General features: G+C 45.2%; 1 protein-coding gene across 15 annotated transcripts in view; it reads right to left on the bottom strand.

The window, feature by feature from the left end:
* LOC308569494 (uncharacterized protein) overlaps positions 1–17,771 on the bottom strand; it is a 209,920-nt gene that overhangs the window by 157,794 nt on the left and 34,355 nt on the right. For all 15 annotated transcript variants that reach the window (XM_081163437.1, XM_081163436.1, XM_081163443.1 and 12 more), the window contains exon 2: positions 14,422–14,470. The gene's annotated coding sequence lies outside the window, so the exon portion shown is untranslated. The remainder of the gene's footprint in view (positions 1–14,421; positions 14,471–17,771) is intronic.

Here is a 17,771-nt window from a genome sequence, read left to right on the forward strand (position 1 = left end):
AAGGACCCAAATCAATGGATTCAAGTTACAAGAAAGGAGATTCCAACAATATGAGCTTCTTGAGAGTGGAATGGACTCTCTCGGGAGGTGGTGGACTCTCCCTCCTTGGAGCGCTTTAAGCAGAGGTTGGTTGGCCAATTGTAATGGATGCCTTAGTTGAGATTCCTGTATTGCTGGGGGTCGGACTAGATGACCCTTGGGATCCCTTCCAACTCTACAATTCTATGAAATCAGGAAAGCAATGAGTAATGCCTGGCACCATCTACTCGTTTAACCTCACGCCACGATTGAGCTGTATACTTTAAATAAAAAACCTAATACAACCCTTCAGTTTGCCCCTTTTTCCAGGTCTGTGCACTGCCATCTTTGTCTTCCTTTCCCATATTTCAAACCCACCACTTACCGGCCCCACTGTTTCTCTTCCCACATTCTTGCCCTTTCCAGGGTGTCCCTTATGCCTGAACTGCCACCCTCTTCCCCTTTGCATCAAGCCACTTCTCTCCTCAAAACAAAACACTTGATTCCTCTCTAGCAAAATAGTTCCTGTCTCCATTGCTTCGCTTACCCAGTACTCATCAAATCTCCCTCATTCCCTTGGCTTCTTCACAAAGATCAGGGGCAGGGACGCTCCACTGCGATGCTAAGCAACTGCGAAGCTATTAGCATCACCTCATGCAAGCTATTGGGAATAGAAAGCTTAGCTATGATGAGACGCAAAGAGGTCCATGGGAAACCAAAACCATCACTTGAAGGCATGATGGCTGGCACAGAGAGAAGAGTTTGGATTTGATATCCCGCTTTATCACTACCCGAAGGAAGAAGAAGAAGAAGAGTTTGGATTTGATATCCCACCTTTCACTTCCCTTCAGGAAGAAGAGAAGAAGAAGAGTTTGGATTTGATATCCCGCCTTTCACTCCCCTTCAGGAGTCTCAAAGCGGCTAACATTCTCCTTTCCCTTCCTCCCCCACAACAAACACTCTGTGAGGTGAGTGGGGCTGAGAGACTTCAGAGAAGTGTGACTGGCCCAAGGTCACCCAGCAGCTGCATGTGGAGGAGCGGAGACGCGAACCCGGTTCCCCAGATTACGTGACTACCGCTCTTAACCACTACACCACACTGGCAGAGGAACCCCTCTGCTCCGTGCAGTCTGGGTTATGGACTTTAACACCTGCAAACATCAGGCACTTCAGGGAAGGCCGCATCCCTGAGCCAAGGCTGGCCAGGGAGTCCCCAAACCTGGCTAGCCGCCAGGAAGATGGGAAAGGGCCATGGTCTTCACAGTATGCCTCCACAATGGAATTTCTCCACTTTGCCTCAAAATATGTTAGACTCTTGTTCAGCTGCCTGGAGGCAGCAAGGCAGGCTGAAATGTCCAAGTTAGAACTATGGCGGATCTCTTTCCTTAAAGAACTCTGTGTGTTTGATAGATTATAGCATACAGATATTATATACTCAATTCAGTATATAATAATAGACCCTAAGGGATTCTCAAGTATATCTTTCACTTTAAATGAGGTTACTCCTTATAGACTTTTTGCTTGAAAAAGTAAATGAACCTATGATAGCTGAGTTTGAAGATTAAATAAAGTATTGGTTTCTAGAAAGTGGAATTTTTTGTTGTTAATCTTGGAGTGGATGTTTTGAACAATTTTCTATGTATAGCTGACAGAAGAAGAATATGAAATTCTCTTATTTTCTTTCCTTTCCTTTCCTTTTTCTTCTTTCCGATTGTTTCTTTCTTTCTCTCTTTTATTCCTTTCAGTTTGTGCTTTTATTTAGATTAGGTTTTTTTATCTTTGATAGAAAGATATTGGATACTAACCTGTGTATTTTTTTAAAGCGCTAATAAAATCTATTCAAAACAAAAATAAAAATGTCATGTAACTTAATACAATTGGTGCACACCAATTCCATCTTCAAAACAGTGTTTCTAGTATCATAGTATAGAAATGTGCTGAACTGTGGAAACTTGGGCTCCATTCTTCTTTAGTACAGAGCATGAAACCCTAAATTAATGCCAACAAAAAATAATGTTTGCTGATCAATGCTAAAACCTACACACACATCAAGAGGGAGATAAGCGCCATGTCAGTTTGAGTTTGCCTTTTAAGGAACCCAATTAATTATCCACCTATTTCCCAGAATATTGGTACTGATCTACACAGCTAGTCCCACAAAGAACTAAGGGGGAGTTGCCAGAGGTTTTAGTCTGTCAACAATGAAACAGAACATTTCGCCCAAGGAGACAGAGGTGAGAAGTTTACTGCTGATAAAAAAAGAATGTTTCTGACTCCTGGAAAAAGTGATGGTTCTTCCCACTCTATCTGTCTGCTCACTAATGCACTAGGAGATAAAATGGTTTAATGAAGTCTGTCTGAGTGCTGAGATTTCTTCTTGTTAATCAAGAGACGGAAAGGCATTCAAGGCCAAGCATTTTGTTTTGTTTCAACTCATTTCTAGATCTGAAGATTCCCAGACGCCCAATTAACAATTCTTTCTATATAAACTCCCAATTTCCTCTGTTTGACAAAAAGACGGGGAGGGAAGGATATTCCATTAGCATTTTATAAACTCTGTTTGCCAAAGCGAATATCAGCTTAAGAGAATGTCTCCTTTGTTATTTTGGAAAGCATAAAGACTCTTTACCTTTTTATAAGACCAAACTATTAAGATCTTATAAAAAGGCAGGAAGCAGTTAAGATGGTAACATGCCACGCTCATTATACTAGAAGCAGGACTTGCAATTTCCAAGTGGTAATTATCAGTTTTTCATTCATGGCACTTGCAAGAAAAATTGAAAACTATCAAGTTATACTAAGTTAACCACCTGGCTGGGTCTTGAACTGCCTTTTTTTGCTGCCGATACACCCTCAAATGTCGCATTATTTTAGAACTTTCCTTGCTGAAAGCCATTTCATGGAAGGGACTGCAAGGATCATCTAGTCCAGTGTTCCCCAACCTTGGACCTCCAGCTGTTTTTGGACTACAATTCCCATCATCCTTGACCACTGGTCTTGCTAGCGAGGGATGATGGGAGTTGTAGTCCAAAAACAGCTGGAGGCCCAAGGTTGGTGGACACTGATCTAGTCCAACCCCCTGCAACGCAGGAATATGCAGCTGTCCCATATAGGGATCGAACCCACAACCTTGGTACTATCAGCACCACATTCTAGAGATGACGGCAGAGAATGAAACTCTTTCATAAGACATAGGACCAGTCCTGCTGGAGCGGATCAATGGTTTACCCAGGCCACCATCCAATTCCTCACAACAGTCAACAAGCATCTCCTGGTACGGCTGGAAGAGTTCCTTGTCTGAAACCCTGCAGAGCCGCTGCATGCAGTGTAGACAGAATTAGATGGACCAACAGTCTGACCCAGTATGGAGGCAGGTTCCTATATCCACATTGTGGTGGTGGGACACTAGGGGGAGCCAGAGAGACGTTCAGCAATGCTCCCGCCTCCTCCTCTCCTCCACTGTGTTCCGCTGCTCTCTCACAGGCCTGGTACCCATAAGCTCAGCGGCAGAGCATGTGTCTTGCATGCAGAACCTGTCACAGGTTCAATCCCCGGCATCTCCAGGAAGAATTGGGAGAAGCCCCCACCTTGCAGAGCTGCTGTCCGTCAGAGTACAGACGATGGCAACCTAGAATCATAGAATCATAGAATCATAGAGTTGGAAGAGACCACAAGGGCCATCGAGTCCAACCCCCTGCCAAGCAGGAAACACCATCAGAGCACTCCTGACATATGGTTGTCAAGCCTCTGCTTAAAGACCTCCAAAGTAGGAGACTCCACCACACTCCTTGGCAGCAAATTCCACTGTCAAACAGCTCTTACTGTCAGGAAGTTCTTCCTAATGTTTAGGTGGAATCTTCTTTCTTGTAGTTTGGATCCATTGCTCCGTGTCCGCTTCTCTGGAGCAGCAGAAAACAACCTTTCTCCCTCCTCTATGTGACATCCTTTTCTATATTTGAACATGGCTATCATATCACCCCTTAACCTCCTCTTCTCCAGGCTAAACATGCCCAGCTCCCTTAGCCGTTCCTCATAAGGCATCGTTTCCAGGCCTTTGACCATTTTGGTTGCCCTCCTCTGGACACGTTCCAGTTTGTCAGTGTCCTTCTTGAATTGTGGTGCCCAGAACTGGACACAGTACTCCAGGTGAGGTCTGACCAGAGCAGAATACAGTGGCACTATTACTTCCCTTGATCTAGATGCTATACTCCTATTGATGAGGCCCAGAATTGCATTGGCTTTTTTAGCTGCCACGTCACACTGTTGGCTCATGTCAAGTTTGTGGTCAACCAAGACTCCTAGATCCTTTTCACCTAGTAGACCTAGATGGTCTACTCGTCTGCCTTAGTATATGACGGCACACTACATTCTTTAGTTGCTTCCAGAAAGCCCACAAACTGTCCAGAGGCAGAGTAAGGTGTAGATCATCAATAAAAGATGCACGTGTCAGTGAAGTTAGCTCTTTATTCAAAGTAGATAATAGAGTTCAAGTCTACTGATCTCAGCAACTCTTCCCAGGAGGTCTTGCACCAGTGCAGCAGTTGCAAAGACTGAAGGTCCCCATCTTCCCACAGTTGCTTAAGTCCCCTCCTCTCTGGGGCTGCATCTGCGCACAACCCATCTCTCCTCTGCTCTTTTCATTTCTCAGCATGTTCTGGAGACCAGGGGGGAGGGAAGCTGGCCGCAGCAGGAGGGGGAGATTCCCTGAACTCTTCAGCAGTTGGCCTCATCTCTGTCTCCTACACCTACATACACACACACACACACACACACACACACACACTCCTCTCCAGCCTCTGCTTCTATCTCTGATTCCGGACTGCTCTCTGCCACAGACTCTTCCTGCTCACTGAACCCTGTTGCCTCTTCGGTTTCCAACATCTCCTTCTCCCCTCAGTCTGCTCCTTCTCCTTCTGACCACTCATTGTCGTCTCACCACCAACACCCTGCTTCTGAGCTTTCTTCCCTTGGGGGTCCACCATCTGGTTCCTTCCACCACTCATTGAATCCAGCCAGTCCATGAAATAAACAGGGCAAAAGGACAGCAGCGCTCTCCTCCTAATGGTGTCCCCGCTCCCCCCAAAAAACCCGGTGCACTGTGGCCCACTTTCTTGCATATGAAGGCCCCATTGAGCTATCACAGGTAATACCTGCTGACGGACCTATCCTTCCAGCAGGGCAAACAAAGAATGAAGACCCTCAAGAGAGCAGAGAGCAGTCTTTTCTAAGCATTTGACAGCAGCTATCCAAAAGAGGGAGATGCTTCCCCCTCTAGTCTATCGGCAGCACCTTGGAGAGAATTAGGGACTTGTTGACAGGCCTGCCAGCCGGCACAATGACAGCCAAATATGAGTACAAAGAGCACCATTAGCAAACGCCTCAAATGCAAGTGGATGCACTCACCTCTCAAGGAGACGGAGACAGGCTGGCTGGCTGGCCGAAAACCTTAATCCACCTTGACAGCCCTCCAGCACCAAAGAGCTTCTGCTGCACAATGCAGGTGCTTGTATGGCAACAAAACAAAGGGCTCCCAGAGGTTAAGGGGTGCTCAACAAAAGAGGCCTGCTTTGCAAGGTTTGCTTGTTTGCAGCAGGCCTATCAACAAGCAGAAACCTTGGGTCTCTGCAGGCAAGTCCTCCATCTATGGAATTAAGACATGCTTGGATGAAGCCATACCCGCAACTGAAAGAGCTTCATTGCAGAAAAAGACTTTAAGAAATAAAAAGCATATTGGGGGGTTAGGGGTTGGAAAGTTGTTTAGCAGCAACTGTTCACCATGCCTATCATTCAGGTGCTCCCATGCTTCCTCTGTAATGTTTGTAAGCAAAACTAAGTGGGGAAATTACCTGATTATCATTCCAGCTCAAAATTATTTGCTTCTGCCTTTTGAATCAGCAACAGGGAGGAAGGAGAATTTAAGATGGCCCTTTGAGAGTCCCAAGTCCTATGGGTCTTAGTTTGCCATGTGCTTTACTTTAAAATATGTACCGTATTTTTCGCCCCATAGGACGCACCGGCCCATAAGGCGCACTTAGTTTTTTGGGGGGAAGTAAAGGGGGGAAATTTATTTTTCCCCCAGGCATGGGGCTGGGGCGGGGGAAGCCAGAGCTTCCCCCGACCCCAGCCCCCAGAACAGGCAGCTCTCCGCAAGCCGTGGGAGCCCAGCGCCGGGCTCCCACCGCTTGCAGAGAGCTGCGCGAAGCTTGAAGCCTGGGCGCACTGAGCTCAGCGCACCCAGGCTTCAGCATGCAGGCAACTTCGGTATGCAGGTGCACCGACCCCTCTCGCTCTCCAGGCTTCAGCGAAAGCCTGCATTCGCCCCATAGGACGCACACACACTTCCCCTTCATTTTTGGAGGGGGGAAAGTGCATCCTATAGGGCGAAAAATACGGGGTGTGTGTGTGTGTGTGTGTATACACAGACACACACACACAATTTACAAATGGCCCAGACTGTAACTGTGTGTTTCAATTCCGCAGGAGTGCAGAACACGGTGTCAGGTGCAGATTTCATCTTCATGACAATGTCAGCTTACATCTTATGTTCAAGGAGGTTTCTATCCCTCTTTATGATTGAACAAAGCATGTGAGGGTAACACTTGCTGAAGTCTAGGAAGCCCCAGAGGTTAGGGCTGTAGCTCAGGGGTAGAGCATCTGCTTTGCAGGTTCAATCCTCAACAGCATCTCCAGGCAGGTTTGGGAAAGACTCCTGGTCTGAAACCCTGGAGAGCCATTGCCAGTCGGTGTAAACAATACTGAGCTAAAGGTAAAAGGACCCCTGACCATTAGGTCCAGTCGTAGCTGACTCTGGGGTTGCAGCGCTCATCTTGCTTTATTGGCTGAGGGAGCCAGCGTACAGCTTCCGGGTCAGGTGGCCAGCATGACTAAGCCGCTTCTAACGAAACAGAGCAGCGCATAGAAACGCCATTTACCTTCCCGCCGGAGCGGTACCTATTGATCTATTTGCACTTTGACGTGCTTTTGAACTGCTAGGTTGGCAGGAGCAGGGACCGAGCAACAGGAGCTCATCCTGTCACGGGGATTCGAACCTAGGCTCTGTGATTTAACCCACAGCGCCACCCGCGTCCCTTAATACTGAGCTAGATTGGCCTAATTCCGTAAAACTAGCTTCCCAGGGTCCTAAACGCCTTTAACTTTGAGCTACTTTGGATGCAAACCTATATAAGATCTACATGGTTTGAGGACAGCCTTTAGGCCCGTTTGTTTGTTGGTTTGTTTTTGTTTGTTTATGGACCAAACTTTGTCAAAATGAATTCCAGGGCAGTGTACAAGGGGCACGAATAAAAGCATTCATGCCAGCTACAAATGCAATCAAACAGTAAAGCAAGACTTGGCTAATCTGTGACCAGTCCAATGTTGCTGGACCAGAAAAACTCCCATTAGCTGCAGCCAATGGTCAGGGATGATGGGAGCTGTAGTCCAACATCATCAATATTCATAATGACTTAGCAAAACAAGGCAGTAACAGAAATTCAAAATATAAGGCAAACAAAATAGACATTTAAAATGCCAGGGAAGATAAAACAGTTTAAAACTAGTGCTGAGAAAAGATCTCAAGGGCGGTTCACAGAATAAAATACAAGATAAAACACAAGTAAATAGTTAAACCAAAACAGCAAAACAATAACCCCACCTTCCCACAGACACATTTAAAAGGCTGTAGAATATTAATCAGAAGGAGGCCTGCTTGAAGAGGACAGGCGACCATCTCCAAGGATAGGTCCTTATGCCGTCCCTAGGACTATAAATCAGGGTTTTGCAAGTTAGTTCAGTTTGCATTTTTTATGCCTGCCACAACTTACTATTCTTGCTGGGAAAAGTTATTTATTTACTTAAGTGCAGAGCGCACACCGCCCTGGTGAAAACTTGCGGACTTTTTCTGAGAATGTGAAACTCTTCAAAACCAGGAGTTTTCACCACATCCAAGGACAGACCAGGATCCCCATGCAAGACACCCCCCTCCCCCAACAAGGGCTTATTGTTAAAAGAAATATGTTTTCTCCATTTAATGCAGCTGTAGTTTTAAGCCCATAGGGAGAAGCTTTTGACAGAGCTACAGCTGGAAACGCTATTGTTTCCTCATGCCACCAAGGCTCAGAACCATTTCCTCTGTTCCAGATGCCTGGGAAGGCACCCCCTTCCGCTTCCTTCTAGGGCTTTTATTAATGACCCTGAAATACTTTGACTCAAGTCTTTTTAAAGTGCTTCACCCCTAGAGCCAGGCTTCCTCTACCTGGCAGCCTCGGGATGCTTTGGACTACAGCTCCAATCGACCCCAGTCAACACGAAATGGAAACGATACGATACGATATCTTTATTGTCATTGTCCCATACAGAGAAATGAAATTGAAAAAATCTACATAAGAAATTCAAAACCCCCTAAAAACTCTGAAGCCCCATTTTAAAATACAATATACTATAGAGACTCCTTATACTGCATTTAGAACCAGAATTGCATTGGGGTAGAAACTGTTTCTCAGGCGGCTGGTCCTAGTCTTTATAACCCTATACCTTCTTCCAGAAGGCAGAAGCTGAAAGAGATCATTTCCGGGGTGCGCACTATCCTGTGCTATCTCTGCAGCTTTCTTATGGCACCTGACAGCATAGATTTGATCCAAGGTGGGAAGAGTGCACCCAATTATTCTCTCTGCAGTCTTTACAACCCTAGACAGCATTGTTTTTCCCCTGGCCGTGCAGCTCCCAAACCACACACACAGACCATAAGTTAATACACTCTCCACAGTACAATGGTACGAGGACGAGGTTGGCAAAGGCAAACCAACCCCAGCACAAATCTTGTGTGTCAAGAGACAAGTCCCCCTTCGCTGCAGGAAACCTGCCCGTGTTGTTTCCAGAACACACATGTGGCTGTTTAGCTAGCTGTCACAAGCAGATTTTAAAATTATTTCTACAATGTGGTTTTGAATATTGTGCGTTTCCAAGGAAGTCAGCACACACAAAAAAATTTAAGATAAATGAGGCTTTCAAAGATGCAAGATTCATCAAGATGCAATATGAAGTTCCTGATGGGCACTAGACAACAAAGCAAACCTGTCCAAGCTAAAAGGGGGTATGTCCATTTCACATTTTAGGTTTTGTGAAACAACCGGCAAAATGTTTTCGTGAACGTGCCAATTTGCAAGCAGTACAGCCTGGAAATGGCTTCTAGAAATGGCATGCTATAGCACCTAGAAATCTGATGTTTTTACACAGCCCTGTGTGAAGCTGGCATGTTTCTCACCCCCCTCCAATAAAGCTGGCACAGAAGAATTGGAAAAAGAAAAGCCCTGAGTTCAGGGTTTTGTTTGATACCTAAACAAAAGCCATGAAAGGAGAAAAAGCTGAATGGAGATGAACTTTTAACTTACTTGACTCTTGCTATAAAAAAAAAATTAGCTGGCTGTGTCACCCCTAAAGCTTCACGTTGTCAGCTAGCCATTCACGTGGACACAGTGCCAGCTGTTTAGAGCCTATGTAAATCCCACACCCACCCAAAAGAGTTCAGCGAGAATGAGCACTTTCGTCCTTCCTCTACATTCCCGTGCCAGAGTAACCCCACCTCAACCACCATTTTGAACTCTCTAGAAAAGAGGATTCTGCTATAAAAGTGGCTTATCTGGAGGTCCCCAAGCAAGCAGTCCTTAACGTCCTCTTAAGTTTCTTCTTCCTCTACTACTTCCTAGCAAGGCAAAAGCACTCAAGTCTTTCTTTGGATGGCTGTATAGATATTCCAGTAAATATTTCACTGCACCAAGAACCAGCTGCTAAGTTTGCATTCTGCAGATCAATGCAACCTTCTCAAAACATGAAGAAACTTGATAAAAGAGGGCTTAATGCTTTGGTCTTGGATGGTGTCTTCCCTTGTTCTTCTTTTCACTTTCTGATAAGGATATTCTCTAGGGAAGAGAAACTAACGGGGATTTTCCTCTCTTTTTACAGAAACAAAACAACACACACACACACAAACCCTTGATGTTAATAAAGCACTTTCATTCTGTTCCGTAGATAGCCTGCTAAGCCACGAACCGAAAAGGGGTGGCCGGCAGCTGTTCCCATCAGCTGCTTTCCTTTAATAGTACAGGCATCAAAAAGGAAAGCAGCTTCCATTGAACTAAAAGCAAAGCCAGGGAATAGCGTATTAGCCAAAAGCCATTTCCGTAATGGGACTACGGTTTTTATCATCAATCAGAGGGACCCAGATTAAACTTCTGCCTCCTCTCATTCCACCCTCCCTGGATGTAGCTGGAATAGAAAAACAGCAGCAGACTCCGTATTTTAGGAGTCTCCAGGAAAGCGGCCCCACCCAACAATATTTCAGGGGCTTTTGGCATGGTGGTGTGAACACACACACACACACACACACACACACACTGCTCCCTTTCAATTCAGCATGGTCAACTAGGACAGCTGCGCTAAGCAGATGGAGGGGGTTCGCACGGGCCCTCCTCTGTTTTCAAAAGGGATTATTTGCAAGGAGCAAAAGCTCTGATCCACTCCTTTGCATGTGAAATAAAACAGGGCAATCTCATCACAAGCTGCATGGGCGTACCTGCCACTCATGCTACCCTGCCAGCTTTCGAGTGCCAGGAATCAGAGTTGGAAGTTATTTCTTAACACACAAGCTATGGCTAGCTCAGTCGGTGCAGCAGGAAACTCTTAGTTTCAGGGTTGTGGATTCAAGCCCCATATTGGGCAGAAGATTCCTACATTGCAGGGGGTTGGACTAGATGACCCTATGAACTCCTTCCCCCAGAGGTGTGTCTGACACCTGCATTATACAGTTTTCATTATATGCTGAAGATGTGCCTACCGTATTTTTTGCTCCGTAAGACTCACTTTTTCCCTCCTAAAAAGTAAGGGGAAATGTGTGTGCGTCTTATTGAGCAAATGCAGGCTGCGCAGCTATCCCAGAAGCCAGAACAGCAAGAGGGATTGCTGCTTTTGCTGCGCAGCGATCCCTCTTGCTGTTCTGGCTTCTGAGATTCAGAATATTTTTTTTCTTGTTTTCCTCCTCCAAAAACTAGGTGCGTCTTGTGGTCTGGTGCACCTTATAGAGCAAAAAATACGGTATTTACCCTAGCCTTTGACACATATTCTAAGCGCCCAGCCTATTCTGTGACTGCAGCTTGCTTTAAACTGTTTTTAATGCTGTACTTCACACCACCCTAGAATATTAAGGTGAAGGGCAGCTCATTAGCTAAATGAAACCTCCATGTCCAAAGGCAGCATACCTCTGAATACCAGTTCCTCAAGGACAGACAGTGGGGAAGAGCAGTTGCCTACTTCATCTGGCCTGTGGGCTGGTCACTGTGGGGAGCAGGAGGCTGCACTTGACAGAAGGCTCCTGCCCTGTTCTTTTGACACTTTAGGTATATGTTTTTAGGATCCACCTTACTTCTACAACTGCAAGTTGTTTTAAACAGTTTCTGATCTTATGTTTTAATGCTGTAACCCACCCCTGGGACCTTGGGTGGGGTGGAGGGCAGTAACAATAATAATAATAATAATAATAATAATAATAATGATGATGATGATGAAGATGCAATTTGATAGTTATAACAGCTTTCCTTTTCATCCATCCAAATGACGGATCCCTGACATGGTGCCAACATGTGGGGAGAAAACTAAAATGGGCTTCACCCACTCACAGAGGTCTCCTATGAGCCCCCAGAAACTTTTGTGCAGACCAAGGAGGTACAATGCAAAGAGTTGTGATTCTTGCTTTTTCCTGCCTATGTTCTGTTTTAATTCCTTCTTTAGCTAGCGAAGGGGTGGAGGAATGAGGAGGCTCCAAATAGTCACACAATCTTGATTCTTAAGAGAGGATCCTGGGAGGATTTTCAATGAGCTAAATCCTAGATCTGGGCAGGGTCATAAGGCAGGGGAGCCTCCCTTCTCTCAAAGGGGCCGTAGACGTCAAGTGTGCAGGTGAGTATTGCTCCTCTTGCAGCGAAGGCTCTCACCAGCATGCTGCTTTGGCGTCGCCCCGCTCATTCAAGAGACAGAAATCATTAAAAGGAGGATTGCTCTGTGCGTTATGGCTACTTACCAATTATATCCACTATGATCTGATTCAGAAACAGGCCAGTTTCACTGAAATATCCGGGGGGGGGGAGGGGTTACATGGGGTTGCACTTTGCTCTGACTGATTGAGAGGGGGTACAAAATGTCTTAATAACCACTGGACATTCACACAGGGGCAGATCTACTATGAAACTAATGAAGTTTAAACTTCAAGGCCTCTGATCCTGGGGGGCTCCACAAGCCACATCTAGCAGACCCAGTTTGAGTCTCACAACAAAAAATGGATTTGTTGTTGTTGTATGTATTTCAACAATACCAAATAAATTTAAAAAATAAATTTAAAAAATAAGTTTGCTCTGGGTATAAGCTTTCGTTGGTCTCCAAGTTGCTGCTAGACAATTTTTTATTTTTTATTCTTATTTCGACTACGCCAGACCAACACGGCTACCTACCTGAATCAACAATACCAAAGTTTGACAGTTAGTAGCACAGGTGTTGTAAAGGAGCTGTGTTGCGGTAAATTGGCTGTTCTGCTGTGGCTAATGTAAACCCCCCCCCCCCTTTTAACAGAGGTCAACAGTGAGTTCATGAAAGTACTTAAGTGGATACCAAAAACACAAACTCACATAAAATTTGTGGTGATCTGTCATGGAACAACCCCACTGAAGCAGTTAACTTCTCTTTGAAAGCCTCATTGCAGCTGCTAACCACAGGGCCCCACAATGCAACGAAACTCCTGCTTACAATTCCCCACAATGCTGTTTTTCCTTATGCTACTCTCTGCAGGTATAATGATGCATTATCACAGGACAACATATTCCAGCTATGCGCACAAAAATGAGTCATCTGGGGAGTTGCAGCTTTCACTTAGAAATCAAGTTTCTAGTCCCCCAGGCTTCAAAGCACCTGGGCCAACACTTGGTGAGATTTCAGGCAACAGCAGGGTTGGCTGAGTACAGTTTCCAGTAAAGTCAAGGGCTTCAGCAACTTACAGAATTATCACAGGCAATTCTGCATAACAAGCCATTTGTGGTACCTCCTGGGGTGGGGTGAATAACATGTTGTGGGATTCTGCACAGCAGATATTGCAGTGAATGGATTTGGTTAAACAGCAACAACTACATACAAAGCATTTTATAGAACAGCTGAAGCGAAAGGAAAGGAAATAAGGCTTTTACATCAGACTCTCCTCTTAGATGGAGGTGTTAAGTGTCTCTGCCCTGTGATCTGCAAGAGGACCCAGTTCTACCAAGAGGTTTTCTCCTAATTAGATTCCATGTGGACTCGCTCAGCAACATTTTCATTTCCGGTAAGCAGTGCCTGTCAGAGGCATCATTAACAGATGTGCTGTGCCCTATCTGGCTCTTCTGCTTTGCTTCGAACATATGTGGCACAGATGTCCCTCCTATCTATACTGCACCAAGGTGACAAAACTATTAACTGCGCAAGTAAATTTCTACACCAAGGACCAAAGCAAGCAAACTGCTTAACACAAACATGGATTTGCTTCCGATATTGCTCAGGAGGCCCTTAGGAAGAACAGATCCAAAGCGACAGAAAGCCCCAAAGACAACTCAAGGCAAACGAACCCTGAAAGGGTGAGGTAGCGGCATATTTCATTGGCAAAGATTCCCCCAAGGGACTCCTACACACGCCAAGTCAGCACTTGAAATGCTGTAGCAAAATGACCTCATCTTTGTCTACTCCTGCGATGGCCAGATGAGCCCCGAAATGCTGCACTGCTAATTCTCCAGCTCCAGTACTCTCTGGTCTTTGCCTACTGAATTTTGAATGGTTCTGCACCAATTGCACGTACAGTCCAGCTACCTATAAGGCAAGTAAAACATTTCTTCTAGCAGGGACCTTTGATTAGTGGGCCAGGTTCAAGGGTCTTGCATTAATTTACAAGGCCTTAAAATGGGTCCAGAATATCTTAGGGACCCCCTTGTTCCCAGCTTGATCAGTGAGATATTTGGTGACCCCTTCATGGCCCAGAGACACAGCCTGTAGTCACTAGAAGCCGTGCAGTCAGTGTGATGAACATCCCACCCAACTGAGATTAGACAGGCCCCCTCCTTGCCAAACTTCAGACCCATGACTAAGACTTCCTTGTTCCAGCAGGAAATTTATGATGTATTTTTTACTGTCTCATTACCCCTTTTTACTGTGGATTGCTCTGTCTGTACACCGCTCAGAAATGGGAATAATTAAGAAGTATATAAATGTGTCGGCTAACAAACAAACAAACAACTTCTGCAAAATAGAGGCGCAAGATGGGCTAGCAACTTTCGGGTGCTGGAACAGCCTGCAGATACTGAAATAGGCAATGCAGTGCCTATAACGAAAAGCAGCTCTTACCTTAAGCAGATAATCCCTTAGTGTGTCCTGGATCTCACAAACCGCTTATCTGCAAAATAAAATATTTAAAAGAAACAGTTGCAGTTTCCAATAATTTGCTCTTGTTTCAGAATACACATAACCCTGCTAATTTGTTTGTCAGAGGAGCCTAACCAACCTAAAGTGCCTTCCTTTATCATCCGTGTCACTGCATTGTCTAGGACTGTCTTGGCCACGTAGCCACGTAGAGAGAGACAAGAGAGTCATTAGGATACTAATCCAGATCTAGGAGGCTTCTTGCGCACCATTCAATATAAACTTCAATTAAGGTAATAGCCTAGATAGTATCCCATTAAGGAAGGCCGAAGCAATGAAACGCTCCAGACTTTGCAACAGCGTGGAGCTCTTCATCGCAGAGAAGTGAAACCCGGCTAGAGTGAGCGCACACCCATTTAATTACTTGCACAATTATTTCTAATCAAGTAAACAATGATGTAATCAGAGAGAAGGTTTAGCACTTCACACAGCAGTCAGGTGTCTCTAACTCAACTACTCAACAGGTAAAACCACGCTTAACCAGACTAAAAGAAAGTTTGAATTTAGCAACTTTGAAGACCCACCCGCTAGTGGGAACTGCACTTCCCAATGCAAAGCCAAATGGATGGGATGGCCAAGGGTTCAACAGAAGCACCTCTAGACCCATTTAACCCAAGTTGTGCCTGGATAACTCAGCTATGAGTGGCCACTACCTCCAGTCAACACTCAACAAGGAATGAAACAAATGGGTTGTTTGGGGGTTTTATTTTGATTATAGATTTTGTGTTTTTATATTGTGATTTTATCTTGTGAACCACCTTGAGATCTGCTAGCAACTTTCGGGCTAGTCTGCAAGGGTGGTATACAAATCTAACAAACAAACAAACAAACAAACAAACAAACAAATGTTTTGCCAATCTTGCTATCTACATGGGCTCCACGGATCGTAACACCAGACACAGCCCCACCCAACACATCCTGCCACCCCCATCTGCATTTACTTAACGCCAAGTGGAGGTACAGCACAAAGCCCTGCCCATGCTACATGTCAGCAGACATGCAGAAGCAACGGCCAAGGCTAGAATGCGCTCACATCACGAGCAGACTATTTTTCAGCAAGTGCCCAGCATTGCGACACTGAGGGCGGGTCACAGAAGCAATTAAATGTTAATCAAGCACATTGGAGGTTGTAAGTGAAGCCATGCTCGGGGCAAATGCCAGTATTAGAAATCCACCAGGTGTCGTGAGTGTTTTGTGACTGGCGAAACTGTGACCACTGATCCAATTGTGACCAGGTGGAGATCTCTGGATGCAAGGCTGGCGACTAACATCTCCACCTGGCTGGTCCCTCCAGCTTTCTTAAGCAGGTCAGCAGAAGAGCTAATTTATTGCATTTATCTCCCACCTTTATAGCCAAGGAGTCCATGGTTCACCCCCCACCTCATCTAATCCGTACAACAATCCGGTGAGGTAGGTGAAGAGACTGTGAATGACTCCAAGGTGACCTAGTGAACTTCAGGACTGAGTGGGGAATTGAACCCTGATCTCCCAGGTCCCTGTCTGACACTCTAACCACTTGACCACACTTCCCTCCTAGAGTCCTTCTGCTATGGGGCAGCACTATAAATTAATTAAGTTAAATAAATATGAAGAAAGCCTAATGTAACTTAGAGAAGGATCTGAAATATTTTCCTTGAAGCTTGAATTTGTTTTATTCTGGTTTGTTTTATTGGATATTTTAATGTGTTGTTAACTGCTCTCGGGTTTTTCCTTTAAAATATAAAGCAGTATAGAAATGAAATTAATAACAATAATAAATTCCATTGTGGGGTAAATGGCACCTAGACATTCCGTTGTGGCCACCATAAGTTGGGTTTAAGGTAGCATTTGGTGATTAGATATACATATGAGTTTCGAACACTCGAAGATACTAGCTGAAAAACTAGCTGGTTGCAGAACATAGCACTGGCAGCATCTGGTGGCTTTGAAGCATCCTGCTCTATCCTCTCCGAACCCTTTCCACACTGATGGGCGCAAACCACTCCATGGGCACGCTGTCAGCCAGCACTGGCAGCCAGACAGGCCCAGTTGAGCCCCACACCCAATATTCTCCCTGTGCTGACTTTCACATGCATATACACTTTGGCAGCCCTTACCGATTTTCATTATCGATAAACCCCAGGGATCCCAGGACTGATGTCTGAAAACCACCAGCTCAGAAATTAAAAGCAGCACTAAGCGGAGCTTCTGGAGGGTACAGTTCCCCCAAAGCTATGGCCCTCTCCCTCAACCCAAGCACCCCATGGTCCTTCATTGCACTTTGCAGGAAAATGCTAGTTACGATTCACGTAATGTGCATTTTTAATCCCAATCACAAAATTCAGCTGCCTGGGGGGTAAAATTTGGATTTTTGTTGGCAGGGAGTCAACAAACTTTTTTTTTTTGCACAGGACAAACGTGCTGGTGTGATTTCTACTGTGTAGTTGATTCCTTCCAACTTGTCATTCTTCTATCTCTGTCTGTCTGTCTCTTTCTCTCTCTTTCTCGCGCGCACACACAGCTCTCATGATAGGAAATTTCCTAACATGCTTGCTCTACATTCAGCAGCTTAAGCAAAGTTTTAAAAAGGAGACAGAGAAGGCAGAGGGCAGAGCAGGGACAGCACACTCTCGATGAGAGAGGAGCAGGGAATCACTCGAGACTTGGCCTTCCACCTTGACATCACAACTCATCTGCTTCTGTCAGCAGAGATCAGAGGACACAAACTATATTCTGCATGGCTCAGTGGAGTTGGTGCTTCTTCACCTTGGCCAAATCATTCCCAATATTGAGCAGGGAGAGCAGAAAAGGGTAGAGACCTCCACAGGTATGCAGGAAAATCAAGGTTAGTTGAAATGAACCTTTGTTTGCCCCCCCAAAACATATACACAGAGAGCACCCCATAACCCAGCTGGAACAGAGGGGTTCTGCACACAGTCTCTGAATAGAAAAGACACCTTCTTATGCCAATAAAGGCTAGTAGAAACTAGAACAGACAGCATGACAGAGGTCTCAAAACTAAGCTGAAAGGTGCTCACTATCACAGCAGATATACTAAAACTGGAACAATACAGAGAAGATTAGCATGCCCACCTCCAAAAAAACTAATCTGAATGGAAGCAAGCAACTTGCCACTTGCTTCCCTTCAGCCTGGGATTTTGGCAGGTGCAAGCTCTCAACTTTACTCTGTATAAATCACCGTCCTAGAGAAATGGTTGTAAAGGTCAATAATGCCCCTTAATAATGGCCACCAACTTCACCAAGCTCATTTATACCAGTTCCTGAGAATCACTGGT

This window comes from Podarcis bocagei (assembly GCF_964188305.1).
Source record: "Podarcis bocagei genome assembly, chromosome: 12".
Classification (NCBI taxonomy): domain Eukaryota; kingdom Metazoa; phylum Chordata; class Lepidosauria; order Squamata; family Lacertidae; genus Podarcis; species Podarcis bocagei.